A 20,720-nucleotide genomic window follows, 5' to 3' on the forward strand; every position below is an offset into this window, starting at 1 on the left:
TCCATTTGGGCTGCAGCCCAGATTTTCCACTCACAGCTGAATTCTTATTATGACAATTCTTTGATTTTTACTTAAAAGATACCTTGGAGCTTCCCTAAATTACCAACACTCTATTCTAAGCTAAACAATCCTCTATTATCTAAGCTACCTATGTTCCATAGTGCTTAAAAATTGATCCCTATATTTCCTAATTTTTTAAACTTTCATCCTTTTGAGAAAGAAAAAACAACAGAGCTTTAAATTGAACCTAACACACACCTAACCTAACCTAACCTAACCTAACCTAACCTAACCTAACCTAACACCTAAACTAACTTAACCTAAGACCTAAACTGAGCAAATATGAAAACTATCACATTCCCTATCTATGGCACAGCTCCTCCTAATACTCAGGGGGTGGCTGGAGCTCTGCCTAAAGATGACACATCCCCTTTTCCCTCCTCTCGGCTGGTGGGGCATAGGGGCCTCCTCAGGCACAGGTGTCTCCTCTCCAGTCTTCTTGCACTTGCTTGGCTGAGATGATCAGAGCAGCCAGGCTGGAGGCAGGATCACCTGAGGTCACAAAGGGATGCTTCCCAGAGGAAAAAGAACGAAGAAAGGAACTCTTACTTTCCAGGATCCCATCCTCATGGGCTCAAGCAGGATTCCCTGGCTACCAGCAAGACACACAAAGAGCACGGAGGGCAGCATGTCCCCCTGCGCCTTCCTGTCCTGGGAGCTGTGTGCACCATGTGGCCCACACTCCTCCTCATCCCTTCATGCAGGTGTCCTCAGCTGACAGGGCCTTTTGCCCCTTTGCTTTTTCTTACCTGCAGGAGTTCCTGGGCAGACCAGCGCCTGTCCTCGTCTGCCTGCAGGCAGCAGTGGAGGAAGTCATGCAGGAGAGCCAAGTGGTGCCTGGGGCTCTGCAGTTCTGGGGGACTGTTCCTTTCTATCAGTTCAACAACCTACAGCACAAGGATGCAAGAGGACACTGCACCTGCTCCTTTGCTAGCCACATCAGCTCTCTCCACACAGAGCCCTCTTGCTAAGCTGCACCTTACCCTGAGATGGGCTTCCCCCTTATAAGGAGCTTCCCCTTCCACTATTTCCAGCCCCATGATCCCCAGGCACCAGATGTCCACTTTGGGGCTGTATGCTTCTCCTCTCACCACCTCCAGTGCCATCCAGCTGGGAGTGCCGATGCTGGAGCTGCACTTGCTGCGCTCAGGGCTGAGCTGAGCACAGAGGCCAAAGCCACCTGAGGACAAAAACAAAGCCTGTCAAAGCCAGCTACCACTGGCAAAGCGACCAAAACCATTGCCCACTCCAGGCCTGACCAGGCCATGCTGAAAAAGCAGCTTATTTGCCTGGAGCCAGGCAAATAAGGCATCGGCCACTTCCAAAACATCCTCACCATTCACACACTGGCCAAGTGGCGCTTCTGCCCAAGTGGCACTCACCAAAATGCAAGCGCACGGCATGTGCTGGAAATGCTGCAGCCCAGCAGGGATACCCACCCAACTTGACAGATCCATCCATGCCCACAAGGACGTTGTTGCTTTTCATGTCTCTGTGGATGACTTGGTGGGAATGAAGGAAATGCAGTCCTTGTAGGCACTGAGAGGGAAAAAGGAGGGAGGGAAAGTGAACGTGCGGGAGGGAAAGTGAACGTGCAGGATCTGACTTCATCCCACCAGAAAGGAAAGAGCTCAACGGCATTGATGGCTTTCTCAGGCAATTGTGAGCGAGGGCGTAGCATCATGGTTCTGTCACCAAGATGAGCTTGCTGCTTCAACACTCTTGGAAGTTTTTTCCTCGATTTCCAAGCGAAGGCATCTGGGCTCCCAAAAGTTCCACTGGCCTTTGGTAGGAAGCGCGTTACCTTTGGCTGGGAGGCGGCATGGCAAAGATTTTTGGGGGAGCCTAGTGGCAGCAGAGGAGAAGCAGCACCTTAGAGCGATTCCAGAATCCGTTGCCATCTGGCTGCAATGCTATCCTTTGAAGCTGAGGATGGCTCTTTGCCCTTAGCTTGAAATTCTGCCACCTGCATGCTGCCTTCCAGTGGCAAGGAATGTAGGACAGACAGACAGGCTCCAGGCAAACATTGCCAGGCAAAGCTGAGAAGAGGAAGCAAGTGAAACCAAGCAAGTGAGTGAGCACCGGTGCCAGAGGACAGACAGGATGGAAGAGTGCAAGAACAGAGCCTGAGGAGTGCAGGGACACCGGCAGGCAGTTCACTTCCCATGCTCTTTCTTCTCCTATGTGTTGTGACAGCAGCAGCAGCCGCAGCAGCAAAAGAAAGTTGAGAGCAAGAAATCTTGGCTCTCCTTAACCTCCAACTGGCAAGCAGCATCCTGGGCAGGCTTAGGGAAACACAAGCGGGATCCCTCACCTCCTGACAGACAGCGCCTATCTGTCCTTCCTCCAAGTACACTGCCCCGAGCACATCAAACAAGGTGCCACTGTCCATGAACTCCATGGCCAGCCAGAGCTCCGCATCCACCAGGTAGCTGAAAGAAGGAAACCATGGCATGGAGAGACAGCAATGGGCACAGCCTCAGTCACCCCAGGGCCTGAACCAGGTTTTTGCAACTGCTCTCCAAGCTATGTGTGCCACAAGAGATTATTGAATACCAGCTCCACCTCCTCCCACGCTCTGGAGACCAGCAGAGAAATCATCACCATCTCCCTTCTCTGCCAGTGACCAAAGGGCATCGTCTCTTCAGGCTTGCACTAGCTAAAGGTACATTGACAAGAGAATATGCCAAGCTGTCTAAGTAGGTAACAATATTGGGACACCTGTTGTCTCACATTGACAGGATTTCATTGGCAGCCAGCTCCTCGGACATCCCCTCCTCAAGTGACATGATCTTGATTGCCACCTGAAATGACATTGGCCACCATTCCCTTGAGAAGACGCACCTTGCTCGAGATCACAAGGAGCATGGAGCGAGTGCTGGTGCAATGAGGGAGCGGGCTGGGCCAAAGTGTCTTGTCACTAGACAGCAGAGCTTAGCAGAAGCACCAAAGGCCATCCCAAATGCATTCTGCCCCCTGAGCCTAGACTGTACTTGAGAGGAACAGCCTCTGCTGCACACATGGAGCTGCCACCCAAACCTCCAGGCAGAGCTCACAGCAGCAGGGAAAGGGCTCCAGAGCTGCAACATGGCATGGGGCTGTTGGCACTTTACCTGTTGTCCGCTGCTGGTGTCAAGGGCTTTATAAACAGCTCCAAACCCCCTGGAAAGACAAAAGCAGCAGAAAGAGCCCTTTAGCCCTTGGCACTGGAATCAAGCCTAGGCAGCAGATCTCCCCAGGCTGCCTGCACGCCTTCCTTAGAAAATGCCTCGCTGTGGCGTCTCTTCGGCCAACAGCACGTCAGCCCACGAGCCCTCTGCCGTGCGGGGCAGCCTGTCCAAGGGAACACTAAGGTGCAGTATGAAGACCAAGGGCCACTGGAAATCTCCAAGGCGCACGCCCAGCCAGGTCATTTCCAAACCTAAGGGGAACGCTCCTCCTTGTGCAGGTGTGCATGCATATGTGTGTCAAAAAAGTGAGAACAATAAGAGTCAGAAGACTGTCCTTGAGAATCTGACATTTCTTGAATGGCAAGGTGCTCTTTCAGGCCAGAAAGCTGCAGGGCCAGGGCATTTCCCAGCTCCTGCTCCTCATTGCTGCAAGCAAGACAATACCAGCATCAACTTGTGTTTGGTCAGGCCTTCAGATTGTTCTGACCGAGCAGTCCAGGCTGGCGACAGGAGGTCAAGCCAGAGCCTGACCATGATTGGAGCTTGCCTGACTTCACATTTGATATTGCACCAGCCAAAGACCTGGCCCACACTTTTGTAAAAGGAGCTGACGCCACGCTTACCCTCGGCCCAGTTCTTCAAATGCCGTGTATTTGCTCGTTGGCTGGCCCAGACTCACAATGCTCCCTGAAAGACAAAAGCAGTGCAGGGCTCTCACTCGCACCCAGAGATGCCGCTGCCCAGAGCCTCCCAAAGGCAGCCCTGCTGCCGACAGCTCTGGGCCCTTTGTGGTCCCTTGCCTTCCAGCTGCTGTGACCAGCAAGTGGGAGGGCCATCTTCTCCACCTTTCATCAGGTGGCCTTTCCAAGAAGGCCTTGATTTCTTTCAAGTGCTGCATCCCATGCCATAAGCCAAAATGAGGAGCCCTTATAAAGTGGGCCCTAAGAGGTAACCAAGGGCCTTTGCAGCCTCTGCAGTCACAGCCACCATCACTGGCAGGTCCACTGCCAGGGGCACAAAGTGTGTGAGCTGGAGGAGGAGTAAGAATGGAAGCCTGAAAACAGCTGGGGCCAGAGAGCTCCCTGGGGCCTAGTCACTTGCTAGGTGCCAGCCTTTTGCTCAAGCAGAAACAATCTCTGCTTTTGTCTTTGGCACAGAAGGCAGCCCAGGCAGAGCCAAGCCAGGCCCAGCCGCCCTCACCGACAGCAGGAAATCCCTGAGTGCTGCCGCATTGCCTCAAAGCACAGGTTCTGCAGAGAGGCCTGAGTGCCTCTGAGACCGAGGGGCAGCTTCTGGCACAGCCTACATGCAGACACACACCCAACACACTGCTCTGGCAGACAAGAAATGCACCTGACTTACTCAGTGCCTTCAGGCCCTGCTCCTGCCTCATCTCGGGCTGCTGGGCTGCACTGCTGCAGGCAGTGCCAGCAGCGGGGGGCGAGCGGGCTGCTGCAGGCCACACTGCTCCAGCGGCACCAGGTTGAATTGCAGAGCCTGTGTTGAGCTGGGACAAGGAAGGATTGCCCGTCAGAAGGGTGGCTGGCACACATGCCCCGCGCAGCGCACGGCCAAAGCAAGGCCTTGGCAAGGGGCTGTCAGCCACTGCCAGGCCTCTCCAGCCTGGGCGTTTCCCATGTCCTCTTCTCAAAGGCAACTTTGGGAAAAGCCCAAAGGCTGCTTGGATTCAGACCCTCATGGCCACCTCTATGCTCCATGTTTGCAGCTTTTCTGCAATACACTGGCAACAAGGTAGCCCTGGGGCTGCCAAGATCCAGAAAGAGATCAGAGCAGGGCCCCAGAGCCTCATTGCTTTCCTCCTCCTGTCTTTCTCTGGCCAATGAAATCAGCCCAGAGCTGGCATGCAAAGATCTGCTCAGAAGCCCACAGCATGTCCTTCTCTGATCTGTTTCACGGATTTCCCCTCTCTATGGCAGCCTTTAGGGAGCTGCCCTTCGGAGATGCCTTCCAGCCCTGCCCAGACCCACCCGCCCTTTACAACGTAGGTCTGCCAAGGATTCTCCTCTCCAAACTCTGCTCTGAGCGGCTGGAAGTGAAGCACAGCCTGAAGTTAATTAGTCCATGGAGAGAGCAGGTCCCTTCCAGGAGCCAGTGTCTCCCAGGTCCCCTGCAAGGCTGTCAACTGCGTCTTTGGGCCGCTCCATCTGCTGACCACAGGCAGCCTGCACTGACAGTGGGCACAAGGGGCTCACTCCTACACTGAGAATCATTGAATGCTGCCTCCTGTCTGATGCCAAGAGACATTATCAGGCCCTCTCAGCATCCCAGCTTAAATGTCAAACTCAAGAACCCCTTGGGCAGGGCTCCCTGGCTTGCCTGAAGCAGCACTACGTCATGACAGGCACACAGCCGCCAGCATCTTCAGCCACCAGCAACAAGGGCTGCTCCAAAACTGGAAGCCTGGCCCTGCACCAAAGGTAGTGCCGAGCTCAGGTGCCACTTACTGGCTCTGCACTTTCAGGCTGTGGAGGGACAGCAGCTGGAGGCTTGATGTTCCTTTGCTCCTCTTCAGCCTCTTCCTCAATGACAGAGGCAGCCAGAGGAGCTGCTGACCCTGCTGTTGAGCCCTGCAGACAGACAGAAGTGAGAGAGATGGGCAAAAGCCAGTCCCTTAGGAGCTGCTTTCTATTGAGCTGGGAAAGGACCCAGAAGAAGGGGAAATCATACACTTTGACACAAGTGGGACTCTGAGTCCTGAAAACTCGAGGAAGTTGGCTGAATGAGGTGCTACTCCATCTTGCTGTGCATTTGAGCTTCCCTGCTGCCTAGAAGCAGCAGGATGCCTTGGAGCTGTCCCATTTGCCTTTCATCTCTTGAAAGGCTCTTCCCTGGAAAATCAGCAAACAGCCAGTGCTCCCTTTGCTGCTGCTGATGTCACTGGGCAGTTGGTCTTTGTTTCAGCCTCCCACGCTGGCACTCCACACTCGACTGCATCAGGCCAAGCTGGCAGAATTGCCACACAATTCTCACACACCAGCAACGTCACAGCTTCCTTTGCCACTCACCAAAGGATAGGCTTGCCTCCATATGTGTGTCAGGTGACCTGCAGCAAGCAAGGCAAAAGGCCCTTACAAAAGTGCCTGTGCTGGCCACTCCCACAGCACAAGGCAGTGGGAGCATTTCCCACAGAGAGCATTTCCCTTTCCCACAGGGGAAACATGCCTCCCAGAGCAACAGCTCTTTCCCACAGCAAGCAAGGGAACAACAAGGGCGCTATAGTAGGCTCTGTCTACATTTGGGCCTCTTTTGTCAAGAGAGAATCAGAAATACCCATTGCTCTTCAACACTCTGAGGTTCTGTTGTGCCCAACAGCTCAAGCAGCATTTTCCTCTTTGCTTTCCTGCATTTTAGATAGATATTCTTTTAAATGGCATGCCCTAATTCCCATCCCTGGGCTGAAGATGGTAGCCCAGCAAAGCTTCCACAAAGGGCCCCTTCCTTGTGGCAGCTCCCTGCTGAATCAGCCCAGGAACAGCTGCTGGGCTCAGCAGCAAACCCTCCCTGCATTGGATTTTGTGCTGCATGGCCAAGGGAATCACAGTCTGGGCACAACGTCAAAGGATCAAGTCACCCAGCCAAGGCCTCTAAGGGGCAGAATTTGGAGTGAAGGGTGCGTTCCTTCACTCCTGGAGAGAACCACTGAGTTGCTAGAAGTACTTCTGAGGATCTCCCTGCAGAGTCTGCAATTTGCAGCTTGTCTTGGTTGAGGCAGCAAGCGGAGGAAATGACAGACTCCTCTGCCGTACACTGTCTCGGGGACGGAAGGCAACCGCTGCAGGTTGCACGGCAAATACTCTGCACCCGCCACCCAGTATACAGATGCCCCCTTTTTAGCTGATGCTGCTGGCAGGACATTGACCAAAGCGGTGGCATCTTCATGGCCATTTTATTCCCAGATACACTGGGTCACTAGTGTGGTATAAAGAGCAGAGTGAAGAAAAAGCCGGGTGATGCCAGCCCCAGGAGAAACCTTTACTTACGAGTCAGCTGGGTCAGGTAGTATCCAGAATAGACAACAGAAAAGACCGTGCAAACCACGGCACAGACCTGCCCAATCATTTTGGCAGTGCTGTGCGGGTATGCACACTGAATGCCACCCAAGGGAAAGACCAGACTCCTCTCGGGTTGCAGGCCGCCTGCTGAGAAATCCTTGAGCACAAGGATCCTCCTGCAGGGAGAGAGTGGAAGAGCCGCTCTGGACAAGCAGGCCTTGCGCGCACCGGGACAACGCTGTGCTACCAGAACTGTGACGTGGCACCACTGCCTTGGCCTCACAATAGCAGCTGCTCTGTGGCTTTCTTGTGCCCAGCAAGCCAACCTTCTGTACAGCTGATGCCAAAGAAAAGCCTGGCAAGTTCTCCTCACTCATAAAGCAGCAGAAGATGCCCTCCCAGTCCATAAGGCAGTGCTCAAGGCATCCCAGGGGAACTCAGAAAATGTGCCAAGCCAAACGACATCCAAGGAATCCAAGCAAACATGCCTTTTGGTCCCAAAAGCTTTGCCTGAAAGCAAGTCTGCTTCTTCTTGGTGGCATCATAGCTGGTTCTGAAAAGTCTCACTTCTTCAATGTCATTTAGGGGAAAAAAGAAGCAAAGATAATAAATTTCCAGGAGTATTTTAGGCTGCAATCACTTCTTGAGCATACGGGTGCATGCTGGTCTTTGTTCTTACTCGCTTTGGAGGCTGTCCTCCCTTTTTGTCAGGGACACGCTGGCTTAGGTCTTGACACAAAGCTCCTCTGGTCCTCCTGCTATTTTTCTGGCAACTGAAAATCCCAGAACATCCCAAAGAGACGTAGGCTGATTCTTGGGCTGCCACACTTTTGTTGTGTCAGAGCTCTGGCAGCGGCCTGCAGCCCGCTGTTCTGCAATGGCCTGCAGATGTCAAGCCCAAAGGAGCCCCCTTTGGAAGAGTCCAAAGCTGCAGTGGGACAGATGTTTGCCCAAGCTCCATGCTCCCTGTAAGATTCCCTGCAGAAATTTGGATAGCCACATCCCAGTACAAATGAGATGCAGTCATTCCCTTCTCTGTCAAAATCTTGAGGCCAACCCAGAAGGCATCTTGAAAGCGCAACAAAATCCTGGGTGGGAGGGGGAATAAAGGGCATGCAACTCCTCTGCAAATCAACTCTGTTCACCCGTGGAATAATGAGCCTTGCTTAGCTTTCTTTTGTGGTGACTCAGCACAGACATGTCGTCTGATGTTCGACAGGACCATGTCTTTGAGGAGCTTTAGTATGGGCCCATCAGACTTTGGATTTATAGGATTGGATTGAACTTCTGCCATGAGGAAGATCTGAAGAGCACATGTGAGTAGGAAATAGGTTTGCCTTTGCATCCCAGGACATGTCAGCTGTTTTTTATTTTGAGGAGATTTTTCACAAGTAGCGGTGAGTTGAAGACATCCCAGGATTTGATTGCCCATTCTGAGTCACAGTATTGCAGGCTGACTTTTAAACCCAACACTTTCAAAACCAGGGATTGCCCAAATGGATTTTCTCAAAATTCTACAATTTTACCTCTGCTTTGTGAGCAAAGTTTCCTTACAGCTTTTTGATCAACTCACAGATCAACTCTTTTTGAAATGCAGCTAAAATGCACCTGTTTCTGCTACTTTGTGTAACTTTTCTTGCATGAGATGGAAATAGTCAGTTGTGCTCTGCTTTATAGCATACTTCATAATTGTAGGACTGAAAACAGACCAGAGGAACTTCTCCCAGCATTAGAAAGTATGTAGAATAGCATTATAAAGATGCCCTGGCAATATTCAATTTATGCTTTATATGTAACTTTATTAAATTTATACTTCAGAGTAAATGTTACCTTGCAGGATTTCAGCTGTCTAATTTTCCTGTAAGACTGGACAGGGAAACGAATCATTTAGGAAAATGAGTTTTCCACATACATGTGCAGTACTGTCATGTCTGGGTTATTCTTAAAATGGCTCCATCTTGTTGACTGAGCCCACAAGAAACTTAATTTTTCTTGAAAAGAAAGTAATGTGATCCATTAAATTACAAAATAGCATCTGAAACACCACTTCAAGGTACTATGTACTTCTAGGACCAACAGCTCCAGGGTAGATCCCTGCTGTGGATGCATCCCTCAGAGTTAAAATCAAGCATCCTTGGGAATCTCAAGTTTGATTCAGAGATATCATAGTCAAAAGTCACATCTTGAAACACAGCTCCCATCAGTTACAAAATAAAATTCTTCCCTATATATGTGCAGTTCAGAGATGAGGAGGAAGGGAGAGAATGTACTGGAGGTTTCTGAGAGGAGGAAAAAAATACTATAAAACTACTCATCCTTGTTCATTATTCCACATGAATGAACTCCTTGCTGTTCAATTATTAGAGGTAAATTACAAAATGATCAGCCACTGTATTAAAGTTTAAAGGGTTAGCTTAAGAGTTATGTTCCCTCCTTCCCATACCACTGCTCTGGGGATGGGGCACATTGTCACTCATTTCTAATGGCGTAGAGGAATATATTACTTCAAGTGGATTCTGTCCAAGAACACAGTGTGAGCTATTCTAAGTAGTAATTAAAGTGGCAAGAACTGAGAAATTTGTCAGAACTCTATTTTTCCATTGCTTTTTGATTCTTGGTCCATAAATTCCTTTGACAAGCCAGATTGTACCTGGGACTAAATTTTCAAATACACTCATGTTTCAGTATGTCCAGCTCTCTCAGCTGCTGAGGGCTGGATGTTTATACATTTCCTCAGACCCCTGGTGCTAAAAGCAGCCTGACTCATTTCATCTCCTCGTGCCCTGGCTGATCTCCCCTCTTTCCCCTCCCACCCATTGGCTTTTGTCTCCCCCCAGCCCCTGGTGAAGAGCCTGGCTCTGTGTTCTCCATCCCCTCCTTGCTGGCACTGCCAGGCTGGGATGAGGAGCCCCTCAGCCTTCCCTGCTCCGGGCTGGACCAGCCCAGATCCCTCAGCCTCTGCTCACAGCCCAAGGGCTCCAGCCCCACCTTGGAGGCCCTTCCCAGACCCTGCTCCAGCTGCCAGACATCTTTCCTGCCCTGGGGAACCCAGCCCAGGCCACAGTGACCTGGATAATCCCCGTCCTTGATGTCCTGGTCACACAGCCCTGGCCCCTTGTCCCCTGTCAGGCTCTGGGGGTGGTGGATCCTGTGGAACATCCTTTGGTGGAGGCTGTGGCTCCAGGTGAGCCGGGAGGATCCTGGGGGACAGGGACCCTGCTGGGCATGAATAGCACTGGACTTGTTGGGAGAAACTTTGAGGGGGAGCTGGGGCAGAGTGACCAACGCAGTGACCTCACACAGCCCTGCTGGGATGTCACACAGCCCCCTCTGTGATGTCACAGCCTGCTCTGTGATGTCACAGCCCAATCTCTAATGTTACACATGTGGTCTCTGATGTCACACCAGAGTCTGTGATGTCATAGTATGCCCTTTGATTTCACAGCTGGATCTTTGATGTCACAGAGATGGCCTACGATGTCATAGCTGCTCAATGACCTCACATAACCCACTCTGTGATGTCACAGCCCACTCTGTCACCTCATGTTACCAGATGATAAATTGTCTACACCAGCTGAGCTGACACCTGGAGCTTGCTCTCCACTACCCCAGGCCTATTGAAACCACACAATGCCCATTGTGTGAGAAGGGGAACTGGAAGCTCACCACCCTCAGTGTCCTGCCAGCTCAGCCAGGCCCACAGGAACATTGGGGTCCACGAGCACCAGGGACCACCAGAGAGACCCCCAGGACAGAAGAACACATGGGTTAAGGGGAGGGGAAATATGTTAATGATTTTGGGGAAATGATTATCACATGTGTGAAAAAGAATACAAAATCACCAAATCTGCAGATGACGCCAAGCTGGGTGTGAGTGTGGATCTGCTGGAGGGTAGGAGGGCTCTGCACAGGGCCCTGGGCAGGCTGGATCCAGGGCCCAAAGTGAGGTTTAACAAGTCCAAGTGCTGGGTCCTGCCCTTTGGCCACAACAATCCCTGCAGCGCTACAGGCTGGGGACAGAGTGGCTGGAGAGCAGCCAGGCAGAAAGGGACCTGCAGGGACTGAGGGACAGCAGGCTGGACATGAGCCAGCAGTGTGCCCAGGTGGGTAAGAAGGCCAATGGCTCCTGGCCTGGATCAGGAATGGTGTGGCCAGCAGGAGTAGGGCAGGGATTCTTCCCCTGTGCTCAGCACTGCTTGGGCAGCACCTTGAGTGCTGTGTCCAATTCTGGGGCCCCCAATTTAGGAAGAAAATGGAGGGGCTGGAGCATGTCCAGAGAAGGGCAACAAGGCTGGGGGGGGAGCACAAGAGCTTTGAGGAGCAGCTGAGGGAGCTGGGGTTGTTTATCCTGGAGGAGGGTCAGGGGAGACAAGGCAGTTTCAGGGCACAGGTTGGACTTGATGATCTCCATGGCCTGTTCCACCCTTGCTGATTCTGGGATTCTCTGAAACCACCCTTGGAACAGTTGTAGGAGGAGCCCTGGGCCTCCTCTTCAGAAGCTCCAGCAGCCCAGGTCCCTCAGCTTCTCCTGCCAGCCCCAAAGCCCATCCTGTCAGTCCTGCAGAGCCTCTGCAGCTCGTCCTCACTGCCCAGAACAGGGAGCCCCAGAGCCAGACAGAGCAGCCCAGATGCGCCCCCCTGGCCTGGGGTGCCTCTGGCAAGGGAGCAGCACGAGGCACTGCAGGAGCCTGCAGACAATTCCTGCAGCACTTTTAGGATGATCCTGCTGCCCAAGGGACGTTCCCATGGGCCAAGTCAGGAACTGCAATGGGGAGTGGGGCCACAGAGGAAAGGGCAAACAGGGATGGGCTGTTTGCAGGGGAGGGAACAGGGGTGGGCAATAGGAAGAAATTCATAAAAGGGAAGTGGAAAGAAAGCAAAGGTGAAGCCCAGAAAATGCTCAGGGCAGTTCGGGGGTGGCTGCCAGGCAGCCCTGGCTCTGAGCAACAGCGTCTGCAGTGGGACAGGAAACTCCCAGCTGATGGGAACAAACTTTCTGGCTGACTGCAGACCCCAGGACAAAGCTGAGTGGTTTCCCTGGTGTCCCCCAGCCCTTTCTGGCCCTAGGGGCTGATGGCATTTGTGCTCCCTCAGCTTCATATCCCCACCCCAACAGCATGGGGGTGCTCCCCCTGCTCTGTGCAATGCAAACAGGGGCTGCTGAGCCAGTGCTGCCATGTCTGTGCCTGCAAGGATGGGGCACCTGTGTGAGCTGGGGGAGAGGCCAGGGCTGCAGAGGGGGGATGTTGTTGGCAGCTCCATGAGGACGCTCTGGGACACTGCCCTGGGCTGTGCAGCGCACTGGGGATGGATCAGCCCCTGCTCTGCTGGTCCTTCCCGTCTGCCCCAGGGCCCTTGCAGAGCACCAGCTGCTGCTGTCCTCAGCTGCCATGGCAACCCTCAGGACAAAACAGTGCCAGGGCTGTTCCAGGTACAATTGCAGTGACACTCGTTGGTGCCACCAGGTGCCCTGGCAACAGCCACAGGGACCCGGTCCTTGGTTTGGTGCCATGGCAACCAATGCCCAGAGCCGCTGTGATGGTTGGTGGCCATGGAAAGCTGCCCTGGCCCCTTGCTCAGGGCTGGTGTCAGTGCCCAGAGCCAGAGGGGATCCCTTGCTTGGGGCTGTGCCATGGCCACCTGCCCTGTGCCGTGCTGGCTGCTCAGGCACCAGGAACCAGCAGCCAATGGCACTGCCAGGGCCAAAGACCAGGTCACCCAGACAGAAAGGGGCAGGGCTGGGCACTGTTTCCATGGCAACCGGCACTGGGGGGGACACCTGGGTCACCTGGCCTGGCAGTTGCCATGGAAACCCCTGGCAGGGACTGAGGGCACAGCCCCTGGCACTGAGACACTGCTGGGCCGGGTGCTGAGCACAGGGCTGAGCACGCAGAGATGGTTTTGTTCTTGCTGAGCTGCAGCACAGCCAAGGCCTGTCCTGCCCCTCGTCCAGCCACGCTGGGGAGGGGTTGGGGCTGCGGGGGAGCTGGGCAGGGGACATAGCCAGGACAGGGGACCCCAACTGACCCTGGGCATACCGCAGACCAGAGGACATGATGCTCAGTGTGTGAAGGGGGGAATTTTGGAGGGAGGGTTTTTGCCTTCCCAGGTAACACTTAGGCAAGAGGGGGCCCTGTTTCACCAGTGGGCAGGGTCACTACCAAAGACACAGACACCAACTTAAGGAATTGTGTCATTTATATCATGCACAGCTGCAAAGATTGACAAAAGGATAAGCTCAGCAAAGTACATCATCATTAGCAAAGAATTACAAAAGAAGCTCAGCAATCCATCATAACCCATCATTACATTTTGATGACCAATCCCTTGGTGAAACACTAGAGGTGATTGTGGTAGACAAAGATTCTGGCTGACTATCAAGGTACACCTTACAGACATCAGTAGTACTTTGGTGACACCATTCTTCATTCTTTTTTCTCAATCTCATTCCAATTAGGAACAAGAATTCTGTTGTCCACGGAGCTAGCACCTTTTTAATTCCAGAATAATGCCCCGAGGCCCTTTGCTGTTCAGCTTTACCATGCTGTCTGTGGCTAACAAGGCCTGGGGGGGCCCTTTCCCCTCTGGCTGGAAGGGGCCGGGTCCCAGTCCCTGAGGGGCACCCAGGCTCCTGGATGGAATTCCTGTGCAAGTCCCTCAGTGTCACAGAAGCCTTCACATGGAGCCCCGTGGATTAGAGCGGATTAGAGCGTTTTCCAAAGGGGCCCTTGGGGCAAACAGGGAGATCTGGTCTGACAGGATGTGTAAAGCAATATCCTGTCAGATTCTCCTGACACAGACTCCTTGGCTTAGGGGCACATTCCCATTGTTCCTGCCCAGGTTTCAGGACCCAGAGTTGTCTTTCCTAGGAGCTGCTCCTTCAGCTGCCTTGGGAGGGCCTTTTGGCCTTCGGACCCACACTCTGGCTCCATTATTAGGGCTGCTGGATCCAAACCCTTTATCTCCACAAATGGTGGTGACTGGAGGTGGATCTCCTTTTTTCACAATCGTTCTTAAAATTGCAAGATCAATAATTGTGCTACCCTGTCATGGGGTCGAATAATCCAATCTTGTTCATTATTGTTTAGCAGAATGACTGTAATTTCTCCTGGATATTCTGCATCATTTCCTCCTGCCATGACAGGAACACTTTGCAAGGACAAGCTCCAAGGGAGCAGTTACCAAAGCAAAGTGTCCTGGAGGAATCTGAATTCCTGTTTCAGTATTGATAGCTCTCATTGGCTTTGAATTTATCCTAATGAATTCCAATGCATGAAGGCCCAGCCCTGCAGCCTCTGGGCTGGCCCTGCCAGGGGCCATCACAGCCAGAACAATTTCCCAAGCAGCCCAAGTCTCACTGCCCAGGGCTGGATTTGCAAATTTGGGGCAGCTGTGCACAGCCAGGCGGTTCCATTTCCCCCATGGGCCATTGTTAAGGGCATGGAGCACATCTGGGAGATGGGTTCTCCATGGGCAAAGGTTCCCATCTCCTCATTTTTCCAACTGCTCTTTTAACAACTCCTTCACCCTTTCAACCAATCCTGCAGCTTGTGGATAGTCTGGTACATGAAAAACCCTGCAGGCAAAATCACTGTATTTTTCACAGGAACAGACAAAGCACTCTGTATCACAGTATCAGCACACTCTGTAAAAATAGCCAATTTCCTGCCTTCCTCCTTTTTCCATTGTATACAATCTCACAAAGTTGACCACTGACATTAGGGTCCTGGCCAATTCTGTTCTGTAGGGTATTTAGTGTTACATCCCTGAGAAGCCAAAGGCACCAAATTAGCATGGTCAGCACTATTTCACATTATTATTATTTTATATGTGATAGTGATATAGAAATAGATACATATAGCCATATATATATCTATGTGAATATGTTAATATATATATGAATTATATATATATATATATGTCTCAATATACTATAAATATATATCTAGATTTTTATGATACCAATATTTCACTTGTACAAATGCATATCAGCTCAAGATTAAAACCTTCTTCTGTTGCTCCATGTGGGAGCATTCCAACAATAATTGTTCCTTCTGAAGGTGCTGTTTCCAATGGACTCTTTAAAAATTCACCTTTGTCTGCCCAAACCCACAAGGTCTTTTCCTTTTCCCTGTGCAATGTTTGGATGCATTTGAAGACATCCAGGGGTGCAGCTTCTTTTACCCGACTGCCCCAATGCTCCCACGGGGCTCCGACCTCAGCCCACTCCAGAGCCAGGGAACTCCAGGGAAGGGCTTCCCAGTTGGGAATTTCTGATGGGACTGATTCCTCACATTGACACTGAACAAGTGACGTTTTGTTGTCATCTGGCCAGACTGTGCCGGTTTTGTTTTACCAGTGGGCAGGGTCAGCACCAAAGACACAGACTCCAACTGAAGGAATCAGTGTCATTTCCTGCAGTTCAGAGCAGCAAAGAATCACAAAAGGAGCAGCTCAGCAATGCACCCAACCATCCCCACCAAAGATTGCCTGCAGTGATTAAGAAAGATCCAGCAGCATTTACCCTCAGGCTTTACCATCCCCCAGATCCACAGAGCAGCTGGGGGAAGCTGTCACAGCCAAGGGCTGCAGAGCCACTCCTGGGCACTGGGAATTCCTGCAGGTGCCTCCAGCCCCAGGTGAGGCTCCAACCCCGCTGGGAGAGGGCCCAGCTCTGACAGTGCTGAATGAACAAACTGACAGCACTGCTAGTGTGGCAACATCTGCTTTCATCCTCTTCTTGGGTCCCTCCCAAAGCCTGGCCAGGGCTCAAGGAGGAACCAAGGGAGGTGACTTTGACCATACAGCCCCAAACAAGGCCAGATGTCAGATTTCATGGCCTTGTCTGGCTTCTAAATACACAAAGGTCAATCCATGTTTCACTAATGAGTGGCTACATCTATCAGAGTGCTAATGACCTGCATGTTTCATTAGGGAGCAGATACAAAGATAACCTTTGCTTGGAAGGTTCATCCAGAGGCCACCTTTGGCTCAGGGCCTGCTGTCCAGGCCTCACTCAGGGCTGGTGTCCAGGCCTTGGCACTTCAGGGATGTGGTTTAGTGCTGGGCTTGGCACTGCTGGGTGAGCGGCTGCACTGGGTGAGCTCAGAGGGCTTTTCCAACAGCAAGGATTCTGTGATTCCATGATTCTATCCACTGCATTTAGCTGAAGCTATTTTAGCAGCATTACTTTGCTCCAGAAGTTCCCTCTTGCCCAGCTCCTGTGGCCTGAGGCTTCAGCTTCTCCAGTTCCTGGTGCTGAGCTGCTCATGCTGAACGAGATGACATGGAGAGAAGAACACAGTCCATGCAATTCCTTCTGGGACACGGAGAGGGGAGGCTGTGCAAAAAGGAGCATTGTTTGGTGTGGCCTCCTCTCTGCCCTTCATGCCTTTCAGCACTTTGAACCAGCCAAGAGATTTCTCCAAGAGTGCAATGGAGCAGCTGTTCCTGCTCCCAGGCCTGGCTCTCCCCAGTCTCTGACCTTGCCTGGTTCTGTCCCTCCTGCTGTGCCCTCTGTTCCCTCAGGGCTCGCTGGCTGCTGCCCAGGACTGGGCACTGGCACAGATCCAGTGCTCCAGACCCTCCTTTCTGTGCCTTGGAGCTGCCTGGGCACAGCAGCCTTTTCCATCTGGAAGCTCCCCATGGACAGGGAGTGCCCAGCTCTGTTCCTTGCACAGCCTCCAGGAGCTCAGGGCTGCCATCTCAAGTCCCTGCTGGCACTGGGGGCTCCCAGGTGCCTCAGGCTGCTGTGACACCGCTGCCCACGGGAGGCAAGAGGGGCAGGGGCTGTGCTCAAAGTCAGCTCCATCTGCTGCTGCTGCTGCTGTGGGGTCATTTATGCAGCCCTGGCCCAGAGTCAGGGATCAGATCCTGCCAGTGTCTTCCAGCCCTGTCTGCTCAGAGTTTGGGCCTTGGAGCCTCAGGTGGCCAAAGGCAGCTGCTGCTGGTCCCTCTGTGTGCCTGTGTTCAGCAATGCTGCTCCATCAGTCTGTGTCCAGCAACGGGGAAAAGCCTCAGTCCTGCAGGCCAGGAGCTGTCGGGCTCTGCCTGAGCAGCTCAGTCAGCAGGAAGGGAGCTGCTCCACATGGGAACCAGGAGCAAAGGACATTCCTTTGATACGACATGTTTTCTATTTAAAGAAAAAAAAAAGGAAAAAGGGAAAAATAGGTAAATTGTAAAACATAAGAATAAAATCCAAGTGTTAGTGAAAAAACATAACATAATGTTAGTTAAAAAAACAAAACATAAATGCAAAGTAATTCTTTGCATTAAGAGGTAAATAATCTTTTCAAAAAGAGAACTCAGTTATTTACAGTGTAAATGTGCTGATGGCATGGATCCACCTTACTGACCTCAGCAGCCTCTTAAAAGATTTTGGGCTTTGTTTCCAACATTGGTATTTGAAATTGTAGTCGAAGAAAGAGGAAATTGCTTTGCGCCCTTCCAGCTCCAAGCAGGACTGGGAATGGAAACTCTGTCAAAGCCCAAATCCTTTAGAAGATTACCTTTCTTTCTCAGCCTGGGAATGAGCTGCACATTCCCTTTGAAACTGTCAGGGATTTCTTAGAGACACGAAGTCCCACTGACAGCTTTTTGCTCTGGTTTAGAAGTGCAGAAGGGCAATTCTCCATCCATCAGCTCCAGACTGCACTGCCTCAGGAGCATGGCCAGCTTTGGCCCACTCGTGGCACTTCTAGAGGAGGAAGAAAGTGCAATTGACAATTATAGTCAATCAAGAAGGAAGAATGGGACAGATGAAACACCCTGTGCAGATCCAGGAATTCAGCTGGGACTGTGAAGAGTTTGGGTCCTTGCCAGTTGGATGTGTGTCCCCAGCTGCAATCTCTGGGCCTGCAGCAGAGTCTCACTCACCTGCCAAAGCAGAAAGCTCAGGCACTGTGCTCGCAACGGGCTCATCTGATGCAAAGCTGTCAGAGCAATGTGAGGGCACAGCCAGCCCAGCTGGGCCCAGGGCTGAGCCCAGCAGAGCCCTGGCAGAATCCAGAGCAGCCTCAGCACCCGCAGAGCCCGGCTGCAAGGAGAGAAAGCAGAAACCGCCCATCAGCTGAAGGCTCCTGTCCCCTTGTGCCAAGGCCTGCGGTGCCCAGGCCATGCTGGCTGTGCTCAGAGCTGTGCCCAGAGCTGCCCATCCCTGCTGCCTTTGGCAGCAGAGCAGGAGGGCAGCACATGTGCCCAGCCTGCAGCCAGCCACGGCACATCCAGCCCTCAGCAGCTGCCCAGAGCAGGATGCTCCTGTGCTCGCTGCCAGCTCCCAAAGGCTCTGATCCCACCCTGCCAAGCACACAGGGACCCACCTCATGCCACCCATGGCTGGAAGAAAAGCTGCTCCCGAACCACGGCCTCAGCCTTCTCCAAGGGCACGGTCCATCCACGCCACAGCTGCTCCCAAGCACTTCCCCATCCACACTGGACCACCTAGAATGCTTCCTCTGGAAAAACAGACAACACATTATTGAAAAAGAGATTAGAGACAAAAAGGGAAAACAAGAAAAACGGTAAAAACTCTTATCTCTGTCAGGGCCTTGAGGAAGGCCCAACTCCTACATGGTAGGGAAAAACCCAGCCATGGGTGAGGGAAGCCCACACTTTCTCTCTTCCCCCCTGCACTGTCCCCCAAAATCATGGTGATCCCAAAGCAAACAAGGGCTGCTTATGGCCTCTGACAGCCCATTGCTCAGGGCTTGCCAGCGCCCCAGCCCCGCAGGCTCTGCCCCAGCCCAGCCAAGCTGCCCGGCAGCAGCGCCGCAGCCCCACAGCAGCTCCAGAGCAGCCCCATCCAGAGGCACCTGGGAGCCCTCAGCAAGGCAGCCAGCAGCACACGGGCAGGAGGACACAGATGGCGCTTCCTGCCTGGCACAGGGCTTGTGGCCATCTCCAGGCACTGCTCTCACAGGGATCCCTGCAGCTCTGGCCCCTGCCCAGCCGCTCTGTGGGCAGCACAAAGGCTTCAGCAGAGCCACCACAGGCCAAGGGGCTTCTGGCCATTTTCCCTTGCCCACTGCACGCGTAGGCAGCTAGCTTAGCACGAGCAACCTTCTCCCCCGTCAGGGCCTCACCACCCCTCAGCCTGCTGTGCTGCTGAGCACAAGCACCCTTTTCACCCTTTCCGGCCTCTTGCCCTGCAGAGCCTGGGCAGCAAAGAAAAGCTCCTGGCGGTCTGTGCATCATAACACATTCTAGAATTGATTTATCTACAGTAATCTATAATATATAATAATATATACAATTATAATATACCCTAGAATTTATTTATTTACAATATAGATAAAAACTGGAAAAGAAGAAAAGAAAAATCTTAAAGAAAAGGAAAATTACCCCTGGCTCAGGTTGCCCCAGCAAAGATAGCCTCCCAGATCAGGTCTCCTCCTCAAGTCATCCAGCAGAGCAGGCAGCCGAGCCCCGACAGGCGAGGCCGAGCCCTCCATGCCCTGCGCAGCTGATCGTGCAGCCTCTGGATGGTGGAATATCGCCCATGCTGTATTGCCAGGAGGACATGCAGTGTTTCAAGTGCCAGCTGTGACACGGCACTGCTCCTGTCCTTCGTCAGGCGTTCCAGGGCTGTAAGAGAGAGGAACAGAGGCACGGTCAGAGCCAGACCTGCGGGGAGCCCAGGAGAGCCCCCTGCAAGGGCCATTGCAGCCGGCTCTTGCCATGGCCAGGAGGGAGCAGGGAGGAAGGGGATCAGCCCGAAGCTACTGGCCACCAATGGCCCACGTGGCCCTGAAAGCTCCGTGTGCTCTGCCCACGGGAGCAGAGCCCTCCGCAGCTGGGGCAGGGCTTGCAGCTCTCCCCCGGTAGCCCCCGCTGTCAGCCCACTGCCCTCACTCACCAGTGCAGATCAGCTGCAGGTCTTGCTGCTGCCCCCTCAGGCGCCGCCCGGCCATGCCTGTGAACACAGAGCCTGTCACGGCCCCAGCGGCACAGCTCCCTGCCAGCGGCGCTGCCGGCACTGTGGCTACACAGGCTGCTGGCCCGGCAGGGCTCAGCCCGGCCCTTGCCGCACGCTGCCACCCCAGGGCCCGGCTGCCAGAGGGCGGCAGCAGCAATGCCCAGGCCAGGCGGGGCTCCACGGCGCCGGGCCCGGCTGGCGTTGCCAGGACTGCAGCCGGGGCTGGGGCCGAGCTGCGGTGGGCCGGGGAGGGGAAGGGCAGCCCGGGCTCGTGGCTCACCCATGAACCTGATGGCCGCCTCTCGCAGGGGCTCCTGTGGGTTCTCCACGTAGCGCAGGGCCTGGCGCAGGTGTTCGGTCGCTCGGCTCCTGTCCTCTGCCAGCTGGAGAGAGCAGCAGGAGGGAAGGGTTGGCGCGGATTCAGCTGCCTGCGCCCAGCCCCGGCCCCCCTCCCCGCACAGCCCTGAGGCGCGGCCAGCAGCCATTGCCCAAGGGCTCCTGAGGGGAGGGGAAGAGGGCTGGCTGCTGCCGGGGGAGCCGCGGTGCCGCCCCACAGCCCCGCCG

The 20,720-nt window shown here is 53.3% G+C and overlaps 1 pseudogene; it reads right to left on the reverse strand.

Annotated features, from left to right (window-relative positions):
• Positions 1-770: 770 nt before the first annotated feature.
• Positions 771-19,692, reverse strand: LOC132085737 (serine/threonine-protein kinase PAK 1-like; annotated as a pseudogene).
• Between the last annotated feature and the right edge of the window lie 1,028 nt (positions 19,693-20,720).

Source organism: Ammospiza nelsoni, chromosome 32 (genome assembly GCF_027579445.1).
Source record: "Ammospiza nelsoni isolate bAmmNel1 chromosome 32, bAmmNel1.pri, whole genome shotgun sequence".
NCBI classification, from domain to species: domain Eukaryota; kingdom Metazoa; phylum Chordata; class Aves; order Passeriformes; family Passerellidae; genus Ammospiza; species Ammospiza nelsoni.